This window comes from Canis lupus, chromosome 23 (assembly GCF_003254725.2).
Source record: "Canis lupus dingo isolate Sandy chromosome 23, ASM325472v2, whole genome shotgun sequence".
NCBI classification, from domain to species: domain Eukaryota; kingdom Metazoa; phylum Chordata; class Mammalia; order Carnivora; family Canidae; genus Canis; species Canis lupus.
In genome coordinates this window covers 45628480-45642792 of record NC_064265.1, presented here as the reverse complement: position 1 = coordinate 45642792, position 14313 = coordinate 45628480, and positions in this window count along the sequence as shown.

Genomic DNA, 14313 nt, shown 5'->3' with positions numbered 1-14313 from the left:
TTGGGGAGAAACAAGGGTTGAATGAAACGGAGCCAAAGCTAGTTTCCGGAAAATTCTTCCAGTCGTCATATGTGTAAGATTGTAAGGGGAGGATTGAATTCTCAGCGATGCCTAGACACAATGGAAGAGGCAAGAATATAGTGTGTAATTCATTGCATTCAATTGTAGCATCATCATACTTTCCCCCTCTTTTTTGATGGGAATTGTGTGAAACAGAATAGTAAAATTTTGTTCCTGTGGGGCATAAAACAGTATCAGCTCTGCTTACACGCAAGTGATTACAAATCCAATGTATTTAAATGTATTTTGTAAGCCACCTCGGCAAAAACTAGAGAAAAATATACATGTAAATATATTCCAAAATATGTAATCACATTTCACATTTATGAGCATGTACCATGCATTCTGGTACTGCGCTGAGCATTAATAGATAATTTCTTTAGTCTTTACAGCAACTTTTTGAGGTAGCCATCACTCATCTTTTCTGACCATTATTTGTAAAAGCCTAAGCCCCTTGTCGAGACCAAAATTTGAGGTGAGAGAGGACTACTTTCCTGGGAAGCATGATTAAAGAAGGATTTGCTTAGAATAAAGGCCCCAGGCACTGGAGCAGACCTCAGTGGTGGGGCCCCAACCTTCAGCCATGGTGTGCCAAGGGGCAGCAAGGCCAAAGCATGGTATGGAAATAGCTGCATGTGTCCCTGCGGGACACACTTGGCCTGGGACGTGAGCACTTCAACAGAAATTAGCAGAATGCCTATCAGGATGGAGGCTTAACATAGGATTAAGTTGATGTATAGAAGTGATCGGACCTCTGAGTTTGAGGACTAAGATTTCTATCTGTATCTAAATGTGACTCTGTGAAAATTGAATCAAAGGAATTATACGCCTTGGCTTCACTGCCTTCAAAATCTGGGTTAACCACCAGAAGGAATATTGGCATTGGAGCCAGAAATAACTGGCTTTTTATCAGCCAAGCGCCCTTGAAAAATGTACAAAAATCATCACAAGTCTCTGTTTCCTCAACTGTAAAATGGGTATTGCTGTGGGAATTAACATAGGATGGTCTATCTGAAACTCTTAGCCTATTATCACATAACAGACAGTTAGTATCAGTCCTCTTTTCAATTGAAAATAAAATCTGAACACATTTTCTGGAAGAAAGTCTTGCAGAAGCACAAATTACATAGTCACGTTCCAACGCCGCCGAGCTAATGTGTCCTATGAACAAACCCAACCATAATTTAAAAAATTTACAACTCGTCCAACATTTTGCCCCCGGCTTTCTGAAAACTGGAAAGCAAGCAGGTAATGTGCACCCATCTGTGCACCCACACCCTGCTGAATATGAAACTGATATAAAAGCTTTCTCGGTCTGTTTATACAGGCCTCGTTGGCTTTGAGGCAGATAGAGCTGCTTCAATTATAGAACCTAATCCTGCTCACCTCATACTTGTAATGCTCTCACTAAAACCAGTGAGAAAGAAAAACAATAGTCCATTTAATTAAATTATGCTAAAGTCTGAATTTAATCCATCGGTGAATTAAGAAGTAAGATTTTGAATATTGATTACTGTTGTCTGCACAAAAACTCCATTCCCTGCTCCCTACTCTCATCCCAATAAAAACGGTTTCTTCTTCCCTAACCCTCACCCCAGCAGTTTTTATGCTATTTAAAAACAAATGAAATAGGTCCAGTTTGGGACAAAAAGGAATTACATTGTCTCCCCTTTCCCATCCTGAAGCTTTCTGTTTCTGGCTTCTGGGACTTTCTGTGCTACCCTAACCACCCCATCACAGTGGCCACTTTTCTCCTGCTGCCCACTGTGGCTTCCATTCTTGGGGCAGCACTCTGGGCTACCACCGTCTCTTTCTCTCCTCCTGCTCTCTTCCTTCTGCTAATAACCCCTAAGGGAAAGCCTGCTGTTGCCTGAGATCTCTTTTGAAGCTACAGCAGGCATTTCCTATTTTGGGTCACCTAGAAGTTACACAAAGGGTTGTGTATGGAAACCGGAGGTGACTAATGCCCCACGTCTCATCTACGAGGATGATGATTTGGTGGCCCTTCTAGAATTGGCATCCCAGGCCAGCTCTGAATGAAGGTGCTCAGCAAATTTCTGACTCCATACTACTCTGCGTGGAAGCGTAAAGCCTACCCACCGCAGTAACTGGCTAAAGAGGAAGAATTGGGCTGACAGATTAGATTCAAGATTAGAGAATAGGGCAGCTACTTGGCAAACCCGACTGTACCATCAAATCATCCAGGGAGTCCTTACAGAATATCGAAGTCCTATCCCCACCTTACTGATTTAATTAATATGGGACTCAGGACAGGTACTTTTAAAAATTGTGGTAGAAAACACAATTTACCGTCATAGCCATTTCTAAATGTACAATTTCAGTAGTGGTAAGTATATTCACATTGTTGTGAATCAGACCTCCAGAACTTTTTCATCTTGCAAAACCAAAACTCTATACCCATTAAACAACTTCCTTTCCCCCCTCCTCCCAGACTCTGGTAGGTAATCGCTCTACTATTTTCTGTCTCTACGAATTTGACTGCTTCAGAAATATTATGTCCGCGAAATCATGCAATATTTGGTTTTTATGATTGGCTTATTTCACCTAGCAGAATGTCCTCCAGGTTCACCCATAGGATGGCATGTGACAGGATTTACTTCCTTTTTGACACTGAATAATATTCCATTGTATGCATAGACCACATTTTGCTTATTCATTCATCTTTGGATGGACATTTGGTTTGCTTCCATCTCTTAGCTATTGGGGATGCTGCTGCTATAAATTTGGGTGTGCAAATACCTCTTCAGAACTCTGCTTTGGATTTTTTGGGGGGTATATATCCAGAAGTGGGATTTCTGGATCATATATATTATCATATATTTTATTTTTAATTTTTGGAGAAAACTCCGTATCAGTTTCCACAGTGGCTGCACCATTTTACTTTCCCAACAACAGGACCCAAGACTTCCAATTTCTTCATGTTCTTGACAACGCTTGCTATTTTCTAGATAGTTTTGGTTTTTTGCTTCTGTTTTTGTTGTTGTTGTTTTTAATAGTAGAAATCCTAATGGGTGTGAGGAATTATAGAGACATCTCATTGTGGTTTTGATTTGAATTTCTCTGATGATTAGTGACACTGAGCATCTTTTCATATGCCTGTTGGCCATTATATATCATCTTTGAAGAACTATGTATTCTAGTCTTTGGCCATTTTTAAATCAGGTTATTTGATTTTGTGATTATTGTTGAGTTGTAGGAGTTCTTTATATATTCTGAATATTAAATTCTTATCAGATGTATGATTTCCAAATATTTTCTCCCATTCCCTATGTTGCTTTTTTACTCTGTTGATTAAATCCATTTTGAGTTAATTTTGTATAGGGTGTAAAATAAGGGTCCAACTCCATTTTTTAAAACACAGATATCCGATTGTCCTAATACCATTTGTTGAAGAGACTTCCTTTCTCCATTGTGTGGTCTTGGTACCCTTGTCAAAGATCAGTTGACCAAAAACAAGGGCTTATTTCTGAGCTCTCTGTTCTGTTTCACTGGTCTATATGTCTGTCTTTATGTCAATTTCACACTATTTGGATGACTATAGCTTCATAATATGTTTTGAGATCAGGAAGTGTAAGTCCTCCAAATGTTGTTCTTTTTCAAAATTCTTTTGGCTATTCAAGGTCCCTTGAGATTCCACATACATTTTAGGATGAAATTTTTTATTTCTGAAAAAAAATGCCTTTGAGATTTTCATAGGAATTACATTAAACCTGTAAATCACTTTGAACAGTGTCAACATCTTAATAATATTAAGTCTTCCACTCCATGAACACAGGATGTCTTTCCATTTATTTGTGGACCACAGAGTTTGTATTTCCCCTGGGCACAGCAATTTCTTCAGAGATGGGCACATTGACTGGTTTGAGCCAATGAGACACAAGGAGAATTTTTTTTTTTTTTTTGAGATTTCTGAAGCAAATGTGAGCTCCATTCCCATGTCCCTTGAACCTGAGGGGATGTCTGAGAGACTGAAGTGATTGGCATCATGTAGCCATGAAGCCTGAGATGGAGGTCAACACGGTAAAAGGCTGAGACAAGGGATGGAGTGAAACTGAGCCAGGATGAGTTCTTCTGAACCCTGAAGCCATCGTTATTCCTGATCTTTCCACTTATATGAGCCCAAACAATTCCCTTGATGCCTAAGCCAGTGTTTGATTGGCATTTCCGTCACTTGCAACTAAGATCCTTGCTGATCTGGAAAATAAGACAGCTGGTCAGAGAGTGGGTGGCTAGGCAGTCACAACCCAGACAAGCAGTCCTGGGCATGAGCCTTCAGCAACCATAATAATGCTGTCCCTGAGCAGAATGCTGGTTGAGGCCAGTCTGCAATTTAAAAAGTTGGCCCAGCTTGCAGCCTTGCAAAAAGGGCCGCATTCCCTGAATTGTCACATCTGACAATTCCTTGCAGGCCACTCTTCTATTCTGCCTCTGTCCCATAGGCCCCCAGCACCAACATTCTGCCCATCGTCACTGCTTTCAGGAGAGGATGTAGTTAAGTCACTCATTCTAAGGTTTACGTGACTTGTATGTTTCTAGTTGTTAGAACATCTAACATTTCAAAGGGACAAAGTATTCCAATAATGATAACATTTCTAGTGATGGAATTTTTTTAGACATATGAGCGTAGTCACTTAATATTTTAATTTGCCTTGGTTCACTGTACTGCTTTTGAAACCTAACTCATTGCAGACGATTGAATTTGTCTATGCTTATAAACCTCTATATTGATCATGTAACACAATGATACAGTACTTTATTAATCTTTATAGAATATAGCGGTTCACAGTAGGCCTCATAATTTACCCTCCTCCTATGCAGAAAAGTGCCAAGTGCACTCAATAATGTCAAGGAAACATCATCACCATCATCAATATTTATTGAACATTTATTACATGTTCCATATGCTAGGCATTGTTCTAAAAAGTCTCATACATTATCTGATCTAAGTCTCACCAAAACTCTATGAGGTAACCACATTATGCATCTCTTATTGCAGCAGCAGAAGAAGTTAAGGTGCAGAGAAGTTAGGCAACCTCTCAAAGTGGAACCATCACGAAGCTGAAGACAATAATGGAGCAAAAAAAGCATTAGTGGTGGCACTGGCCTCCGGGGTTGCTCCTAGACTCCCCATGATCACAACATGGTGTCTAATGAAATTAGGAGCTGGAAAATTATGTTAGAATCACAGACCTTGGGAGTGTCCAATGTGCCATTAAGGTGAGAGAAAAATAAGACCTAAGCCAGAATATTTGAAATGAAACTAGATCACATATCGAGTATTTTCTAGTCTATGCTGTCTAGATTCATTCCTTTACTCGCTCATTCACTCATTCATTTATTCAGCATCAGCATTCCAAAGAAAGAGTTCATCCCATTGGAAATGTTAGGCATGCCAAAATTAAAAATATAAACATAGAAGCAAAATAAACAAGACACAACAGTGTTGGGGAGAAGGGGTTAAGTCGTTATCATAGAGTGTGAGAATACACTAATCAGTCACTTAGAGAAGGAGGAGTCAACTCCATCTCCCAGATGGAGGGAGGAAGACTTCACATGGGAATGAAGAGCAGGAGCTTTCAAAGGAAGCCAAGTCATGGAACAGCCATCAGGAAGACAAGTGAGACAGCGGGTGAAGCGTCTGGGGAACTGCAGGAGTCTGGTTGCAGAAAGTGAGGCTGGGAAGATGGGCACACAGGGTCGCAAGAATTTCTCATGCCAGGCTGAGGAATAATTCATTTTTGGCAGCACAGGTGTTCTTGGTCAGATTTATCATTGGAAGCAAATCAGAAAAAAATTTTAAGAGAAGAGAGAGTGGGTGGCTCAGAGAGAGAGGGAGAATCTCAAGCAGACTCCCCACTGAGCATGGAGCCTGACTTGGGGCTCAATCCCACAACCCTGAGATGACCAGAGCCAAAATCAAGAGTCAAGACACTTAACTCACTGAGCCACCCAGGTGCCCCAACAAATCAAAATTGTAAAAGTGGAGTAGGGGTTAGAGTAGGGTAGGCTTACGAGCAGGGGATTTTAAACATTAAAGGGACCTGGTCAGATTTGCTCTTGGGGTAGGGCCAGGTTGGGGTGCCTGTGAGATGCTGAGAGGACACTAGATGGAGTTACAAGGAGTCAGGGTCAGAGCGTGCTGCATTAGAGGAGAGCTCAGGAGCACCTACCTTAAGCAGGACTGTGGTGATGAGGAGCTGAGGTGCATTTGAGAGGGATTTAGGAAAGAAATCCATAAGGCTTAATCACTGATCAGATGAGGGGATTTAAAGCAAAAAGAAAGGCAAATCTGCCTCTCTGGTTTTGAGCTGGCCAACAGAGTGGATGATAGAGACCATGGTAGAGACTAGCACTTCTTTTCTGGAATAGATGCAGGTCGCAAACAATTCAATAATGCAGAAGAAGAAGAAGTAACAAGTGAAAGTCCTTTCTCCTCTTCCCCCTTTCCCCCAGTGCCATTCCCCGAGGCAAAGACACTGTTAATATTTTGGTGTGTTCCTTCAGATGGTCCTCCGTGCTCATGCCCAACTCAGTTAATTTTTTAAACACAGAGAGCACTTCTGCTACAAGACATCTTGCCAAATCATTCAAGATTCTAGAGAGAATGTTTGCAATCAACCATGAGTATTGCAGCACTGGGCAAAGTTTCAGGAAGCAGGACAGTTTCAGTGATGACACTTCTTCCAAAAACCACATCTCCGGGAGTTCATTCTGGGCTCTGTCACAGAGCCATGCAGCACAGTCATTCATAGAAACCAAAAAATTGCTGCCCAACATCGCAATATTAATGTACCAGCAATGAAATTGATAAACCTACCCTGTTAACAACTCCCCTATAATACAGGTACGTTCATCCCCAAAGTTAACTATAAAATATATTCTCTTTGGTATTCAATGCCCTGGAAATGCCAACGGGACTATTCGTATGTGCATCAGCTTTTCCGTGGAGAATTAGCTACAGAAATTTTTCTTTCTCCTGTCACCTGGCTAATGTTACTTCTACAAATTAAAAATAAGACATATGTTACAGGATGTGAAGAGATGATTTTGATGGCATATGCAACTGCACCTGAATAGAATCACTCACACACACATACACAACTTTATATATATATATTTAAATATATAATATAATATAAATAATATAAATATATATTATATGATATATTATAAATATAAATATATATATTCAAATTTTTAGAGGAAAAACAGTCTACCTTGTTTTCAGGGAGGTAAAATACATCATATTGCACATAGTAAGGTCTTTCAAAAATGTAGGTCTACGTTAAATATGTTTAACTTGATATAAAGATAGAAACTAGGACACCTGGGTGGCCACCTGGGTGGCTCAGTGGTTGAATATCTGCCTTTGGCTTAGGGCATGATCCTGGAGTCCCAGGATCGAGTTCCACTTCAGGTTTCCTGCATGGAGCCCACTTCTCCCTCTATGTCTCTGCCTCCCTCTCTCTGTGTCTCTCATGAATAAATAAATAAAATCTTAAAAAAAGAAACTAATATGTAGCAAATGTTAATTCTTGGTCTATTGGTTTTTCTTAAAATGTGCTTCATGTTTTAACTGTTTCCAATGAGGCATCTCCCCAGTTCAGAAAGTAATATGAACAATAATTATTAAATAAGGAATAGCTAACATTCTTGAGCATTTATTATGTGCTAGGCACTTTTTCAAGGTTTTCATGTTACTATCCCATTCCACCTGCACAGTCTATTATTTCCCATGTTAAACATATGACCCTCCCTGACTTCTGGTTCCTATTGGGTAGTATAGATTCAAGGACTGCTTAACCAGGGTGTTGCTTTGGAGTGACAGGACACTGAATGATTTCAAAAATATTTAGGCAAGAAAATCTTGTCCAAATCAGATATTTGGAGCTGCTCCATAGCTGAGAGTAAATTGCCCAGATTGGTTATAGCACAAAGTAGATCGTAAGCTCTTGGTTCCACCCCCGGTGTTTGGAGAGTCCAAACCTAGAAATTTTAGCCTTTTGTATCTTGGACTGGTGGTTGCCAGGAGAGGGTGTCCAATGAGGAAGCAGAGGAGAATTGCTTCTAGGTCTGGGATTAAGGAAAGAATGGGTACATCCTGGGAAGGTGCAGTAGGTGACTGTGGCTACCTGTGTGGACAGGGCACTTGCATCATCAATGAGATCCCACTCCAAATGGAGCTATTAAAAATTGAACTTGTTACTGTCAAACAATCAGATTCAGTCATATGGATGTTTCCATTAGAATGTTCACAAAGACATTTTATTAAGTGAAAAGTCAGATGTAGAAGAGTTTGCAGGGCATATACCATTGGTTTATGAAGCAGGTGGTAGAGGAAAGATGTATTTACATCTATGCTAAGATGGCCAGAGGATATAACAGAAAAGTTGTATAAGAAATTACCTTGCAGGGATGCCTGAGTGGCTCAGTGGTTGAGCATTTGTCTTTGGCTCAGATCGTGATTCCGGGGTCCTGGGATCGAGTCCCACATCAGGCTTCCTGCATGGAGCCTGCTTCTCCCTCTGCCGGTGTCTCTGCCTTTCTCTCTGTGTGTGTCTCTCATGAATAAGTAAATAAAATCTTTTTAAAAAAAAGAAATTACCTTGCAGAAGAGAGCCTGGGAGGCTAAAGGTCAGGGATAGGAGAATAATTGGTTTTCCCTCTTTATACTTTTACCACTTAATTTTATAAACCGTTTATATGCTTTACTATTTCAGGTAGGCTAGATGGTAGGTAGATGGATAGATAGATATTGATAGTCAGCAGGATTTCTTACATTTGCCCCTTCATATCCATTTTCTACTCTTCTCCAACCTTCCCTGTGCCTTGAGAGGCTAACCCTTGGTTTCCAGTTGGATTTGGCCCATGGGAGCACTAGAAGATTGGAGGACAGAAAAGGAAGAGAGTCAAGGCAAAATAGTTATTGTCCCATCCCTTTTCCTGTGGGATCGTGGCAGATTCCAGAAGTCAGCAAAAGAGCACAGTTGCTGTCTGGTGGCCCTCCCCACATGGCCTTCTCTATCTGTAGATTCTAAAAACTGTATCCTCCTCAGACCCTTTCAGTTCTCAGAGCAGATGGCATCATCCCTTGTCATTGCCCTAAACCCTGCCCGTACTTTTGTAAATTCTCTTTGTTAAAGTCTCTTGCTCAGATGACTATATTTGAGTGAGCCAAAGATTCCTTCTGAGACCCTAAGAAACAGATGATGATCATGATTAGATAGGATGGATAGATAGATAGATAGACTAGATAGGTAGAAGATAGAAAGAAAGGGTGAGGAGGGAGGAAAGTAGAGGGAAAGAGTCATAACTAGAAGAAAATAAATGTGCAAGGCGGTGGTCCAGAGCTGTGATTTACCAAGGCACTGTATTCCAGAGTCAGGTCCTCAGCACTACAGATACATTAGCTTGATTTTGCTAGGGCTTTGAGAATACAGGTAGACTCCCACTAAGATCACACAAGACTGAAGAATAAAATCAACACACCAGGTTCCTTATTCAAAGCAAAAAGACTAGAACTTCCAAAGGGACACACCAATCGCCTGTGCTGGACAGCACCTTCTACTCAACAGAAGAATCCACACATACACTAGATTACCAGGACAGACAAGTGTGGTCAGAGAACAGAGTTTGCTGAGTCTCTTATTTAAAGGATCTAGCCATCCATCAGCCAGACATCCCCGTGTCAGGGACCCAATACATCAGGTTTAGGGACCCAAAGCTCCCTCTCCCAGGAACTGAATGTACGTTGCTAACTTTTTTCTTTCTGACAGTCTCTTCAATTTTTTTTTTTTTTTTTTTTTTTGCTGTTTCGTCTGATTGACACATTATTCTCTTTAGACATGTTAATGCCATTTACTCTGCAAAGGCTTTAGACAGACTATTACAGCCGGATTTGCTTGCTCTTCTCACTTCTGATCTGGAGAAACATTTTGTCTTTAGGGGTCAGTTTGCATATATACATTCACTTATTCTGGCAGTTAATGGTATTTATTGATATTGAGGATCTACCCTGTGTCAGGAGATATCTGTCCCCTGCCCAGAAGGTATAATGGGGAATAAGGAAAGTTCTCTGTTTTCATGGAACTCACATTTACATGGAAAGACAGTAGTCACATTGACCAACAAATCAATCATATAATACAATTTTAGGTGGCAACATGAAGAAAATAAAACAGAGCAATGGGATAGAGAGCAGCTGGTCAAGGTAGGGTGCTGTTTAGGTAGGGTGATCCAGAAAGAACCTCTGAGGTCATTATTTGAGCTGAATTCTGCAAAGAGAGAAGGAACCAACTACTGGAAGTTCCGGGGGACAATGATTTCTAGCAGAGGGAAGGGCAAGGGCAAAGTCCCTGAGGTTGACCTAAACATAGAGTCCCAAAACAGAAAGTAGACTTATGTGCTGAGCCTTGAGAGAGAGTGATAAGAGGAGATGTCTTGAGTAGATGGGGTGGACCACAGAGGGATTTGTAGGCCATAGTAGAGTCCAGATTGCATTACCAGTGCAATGGGAAGTCACCAGAATGCATCCATCAGGGGTGGGGTGGGATCTGATTTACATTTACATTTATAAAGAACCACTGTGTCTCCTGAATTGAGAATGAATTGCACAAGGGGAAGATGTTAAGAAGCAAACACAAGAGTCCAGGGCAGAGACAATAGTGATCAACACAAGGGTGATGGCAGGAGACGCAGTAACACATGGTCAGGATCAGGGTACATTTGGAAGTGGCACTGCAAGAAAGTGCTGATAGATTGTGGCGGAGTAGGGGATGGTGGCAAAAATCAGGAACAACTCTTTAAGTCTTGGCCTGATCTGAACAGTGACAGGGGTGCCATTAATGAGAAGGGAAAGGCTCAGGATTGAGCAGAAGAAAGCTCTTCCCAATGACAGTGTCCCTTATTTGCACCCATACAGGAAGAGGAAAGGTTAAGAAATATGAATCATGTCGGGGCGCCTGGGTGGCTCAGTTGCTTAAGCATCTGCCTTCAGCTCAGGTCATGCTCTGAGGGTCCTGGGAGCAAGCCCTGCATTGGGCTCCCTGCTCAGTGGGGAGTCTGCTTCTCTCTTTCCCTCTCCCCTCTCCCCTACTCATGCTCTCTCTCTCAAATAAATAAAATCTTTAAAAAAAAGTATGAATCATGTCAAATCTACTTGTGGAAAGTAGGAAAAATAAACACCAAAGAGGAAAGCTACTTGTCCATGGTCACAGGACCTACATAGTCCAACCCAGGTCTCCTGACTGTGCCACGTCTGCCAAAACGCATTCAGTATTTATAGCAGAACAAATTTTGAAAGAGATATTTCTTGAATTATAATTCTTTTGGAAGCAGTGATTCCTGTGCATAGTAGTATACACAATAACTCTGTTAAGCAAAATATTAAGTTGACTAGAATATCCTGTTTTTCTATTCTAAGAAAGAGGTTAATTCATGTTTAACTTCTTGCATGAGAAAATATCTGGAGAGCTATATGCTGAGTGTTGGCATTGCAAGATATTCAAATGGTGTTCCCTTTTTTAGGGTTTAATTTACATGTAGTAGAATTCTCTCTTTTTAGGTACACAGTTCCAATTTTAACAAAAGTCAACAGAAGTTTTCAGGCATGTAACCCCGCAACAATCATCACCCCATGAAGTTCCCTCCTGCCCCTTAAGAGTCAACACCTTCCAGTCCCTTTTCCAGCCCCTGATGTTTATTATTTTTTTAAGATTTTATTTATTTATTTGAGAGAGACCGAGAGAGCACAAGCAGGGTGAAGGGCAAAGGGAGAAGGAGAGGGAGAAGGAGAAGCAGACTCCCCGCTGAGCAGGGAGCCCAAGTAGGGCTCCATCCCAGGACTCTGAGATCATAACCTGAGCCGAAGGCAACACTTAACCAACTGAGCCAGCCAGGGGTCCCAGTCTCTGATAGTTATTGATATAATTTTTATCCCAATACTTTTGCTCTTTCCAGGTGTCATAGAAATGAAGTCATACAGTTGAGTCTCTTCTTTCACTTGGCAAAACCAATTGAGATTCATCCGTTTTGGTGCTTGTTAGTAGTTTGTTCCTTTTTATTCTTTTTTTTTTTTAAGATTTTATTTATTTATTCATGAGAAACACACAGAGAGAGAGAGGCAGAGACGCAGGCAGAGGGAGAAGCAGGCTCCCTGCTGAGCAAAGGACCCGACTCGGGTCTCTATCCCAGGACCCCGGGATCACGACCTGAGCCGAAGACAGATGCTCAAGCACTGAGCCACCCAGGTGCCCCTGTTCCTTTTTATTCCTGAGTAGTATTCCAGATGTACCACGGTTTGTTTATCTAGTCACAGTTGGTGGGCATTTGGGTTATTTCCATTTGGGGGCAATTACAAATAAAACCACTATAAGCATTTGTGTATATGTTTTTACACGGCCATATGCTTTCAGTTCTCTTTGGTAAATATGTGAAGTCTGATTACGGGTTATATTATAAGTGAGTGTTTACATTTTTAAGGAATTCTAAAACTTTTCCAAAGCAGCTGTGCCATTTTGCCATCCCATCAACATACAACATGAGTTCCAGTTATTTTGCATTCTTGCCAGGACTTGGTATTGTCAGGTTGTTGTTTGTTTGTTTTAATTTAAATCATCTTAATAAGTGGGTTGTGGTATTCTCTTGTGGTTTTATTTTGACTAATGATAATGAGCATATTTTCACGGGATTATTTGTCACCCATATATCTTCTTTGATGAAGTGTCTATTAAAATATTTTGTCCACTTTTTAAAAATTGGGGTGTTTTCTGAGTTTTGAGGTTTTTTGTATATATTCTGTACACAAATCCTTTATCACATATGTATTTTTTAATGTATTTTATCCCAGTCTATGGCTTATTTTTTCATTTTTTTTATAGTAGCTCTCAAAGAGCAGGAAATTTTATCAATTTTTAAAAAAATTTTACTGTTGATATTCTTTTTGTGTAAGACTCTTTACCTACCTTAAGTTCACAAAGATTTTAAGTTAAATTAAAATAAATTTTATTTATATTTTACTTCAGACAAAGATTTTCTCCTGTTTTCATCTAGAAGTTTTATAGTTTAGGCTTTACACTGGGATCTATAATAAATTTCTAATTTTTTGATACAGTGTGGTTGTCTTTTTTCTTTTCTTTTCTTTTGAGATTTATTTATTTATTTGAGAGAGAGAAAGGTGAGTATAAGCCGGGGGAGGGGCAGAGGGAGAAGAAAAGAGAGAATCCTTAAGTAGCCTCCCTACTGAGCCCTGAGCTTGACCCACGGCTCAATCCCAGGACCCTGAGATCACGACCTGAGCCAAAATCAAGAGTTGGACGCTTAACCCACTGAGCCACCCAGGTACCCCTGGAAAGAGACTTTAAAGATAAAGCATTCATAGCTCTCTACGTTGTTTTGTCTACAATTTGCCTTTGTTATTTTTCTCAAATAAGGACCATGCACAGAGAATATAGAGAGAGGAGTCAGAAAATTAATAAAGATTTACGTTCATTTCAATCTGAATTTCCTGGAAAGGGATTTTTAATCTTGAAGTTTTGCTCTGCTTTATAAGTACTTAATGAAACATCTTGGCCACCAGGTTTATAATGTTTAGTTTTAACACTTCATGCCTTAATGACCAGCCTAGGTTTTACCATCCAATGGGACAGTAGTGTTTTTTCTAAGGTGCATAAATATCCACTTCATTCAGGATCTTCTCATGCATGGATGAAATATTTACTTTTGCTGACTAAACTAGGGAAGAAAGACCGAAAAAGAGAGTGACAGAGGGAAGGGAAAATATTTGAAGGATTCATTCATGTGTGATCTACCCTGAGTGGGGGCAGAAAGAGTCAGATCTGAGTAGGGCCTGCATACCCCTTGCAGATTTGCTGAAGGACACTGTTGTCTGGGAAGGTGAAGAAGAGGGAGGGACACAATACTCAGGTGTGTTGGGAGCATCAGCTGGAGCTGGGGCCCAGAATGGCAGTCAAGTCCCATAATCACACTGTTATGCAGTCCTTCTCAGGGAGGCCAATGAGGCCCCCACGGGACAGCAGCCAGCACGCTGCCAGCACTGGACACACAGGAGTCTGGCCTATCTGTGCTCCAGGACTCCACTGGGCCCTCCGCCTCCCCTCCATTCCTCTCCTAAAGTCAATCCCAGGAAGTTCAGCAGTCCAGAGCCTTGTGATCCCTCTACGCTGGGAGGGTGAGGCCCTGGGGACCTGTGAGGTAGTGACCTCAAGATAGGGG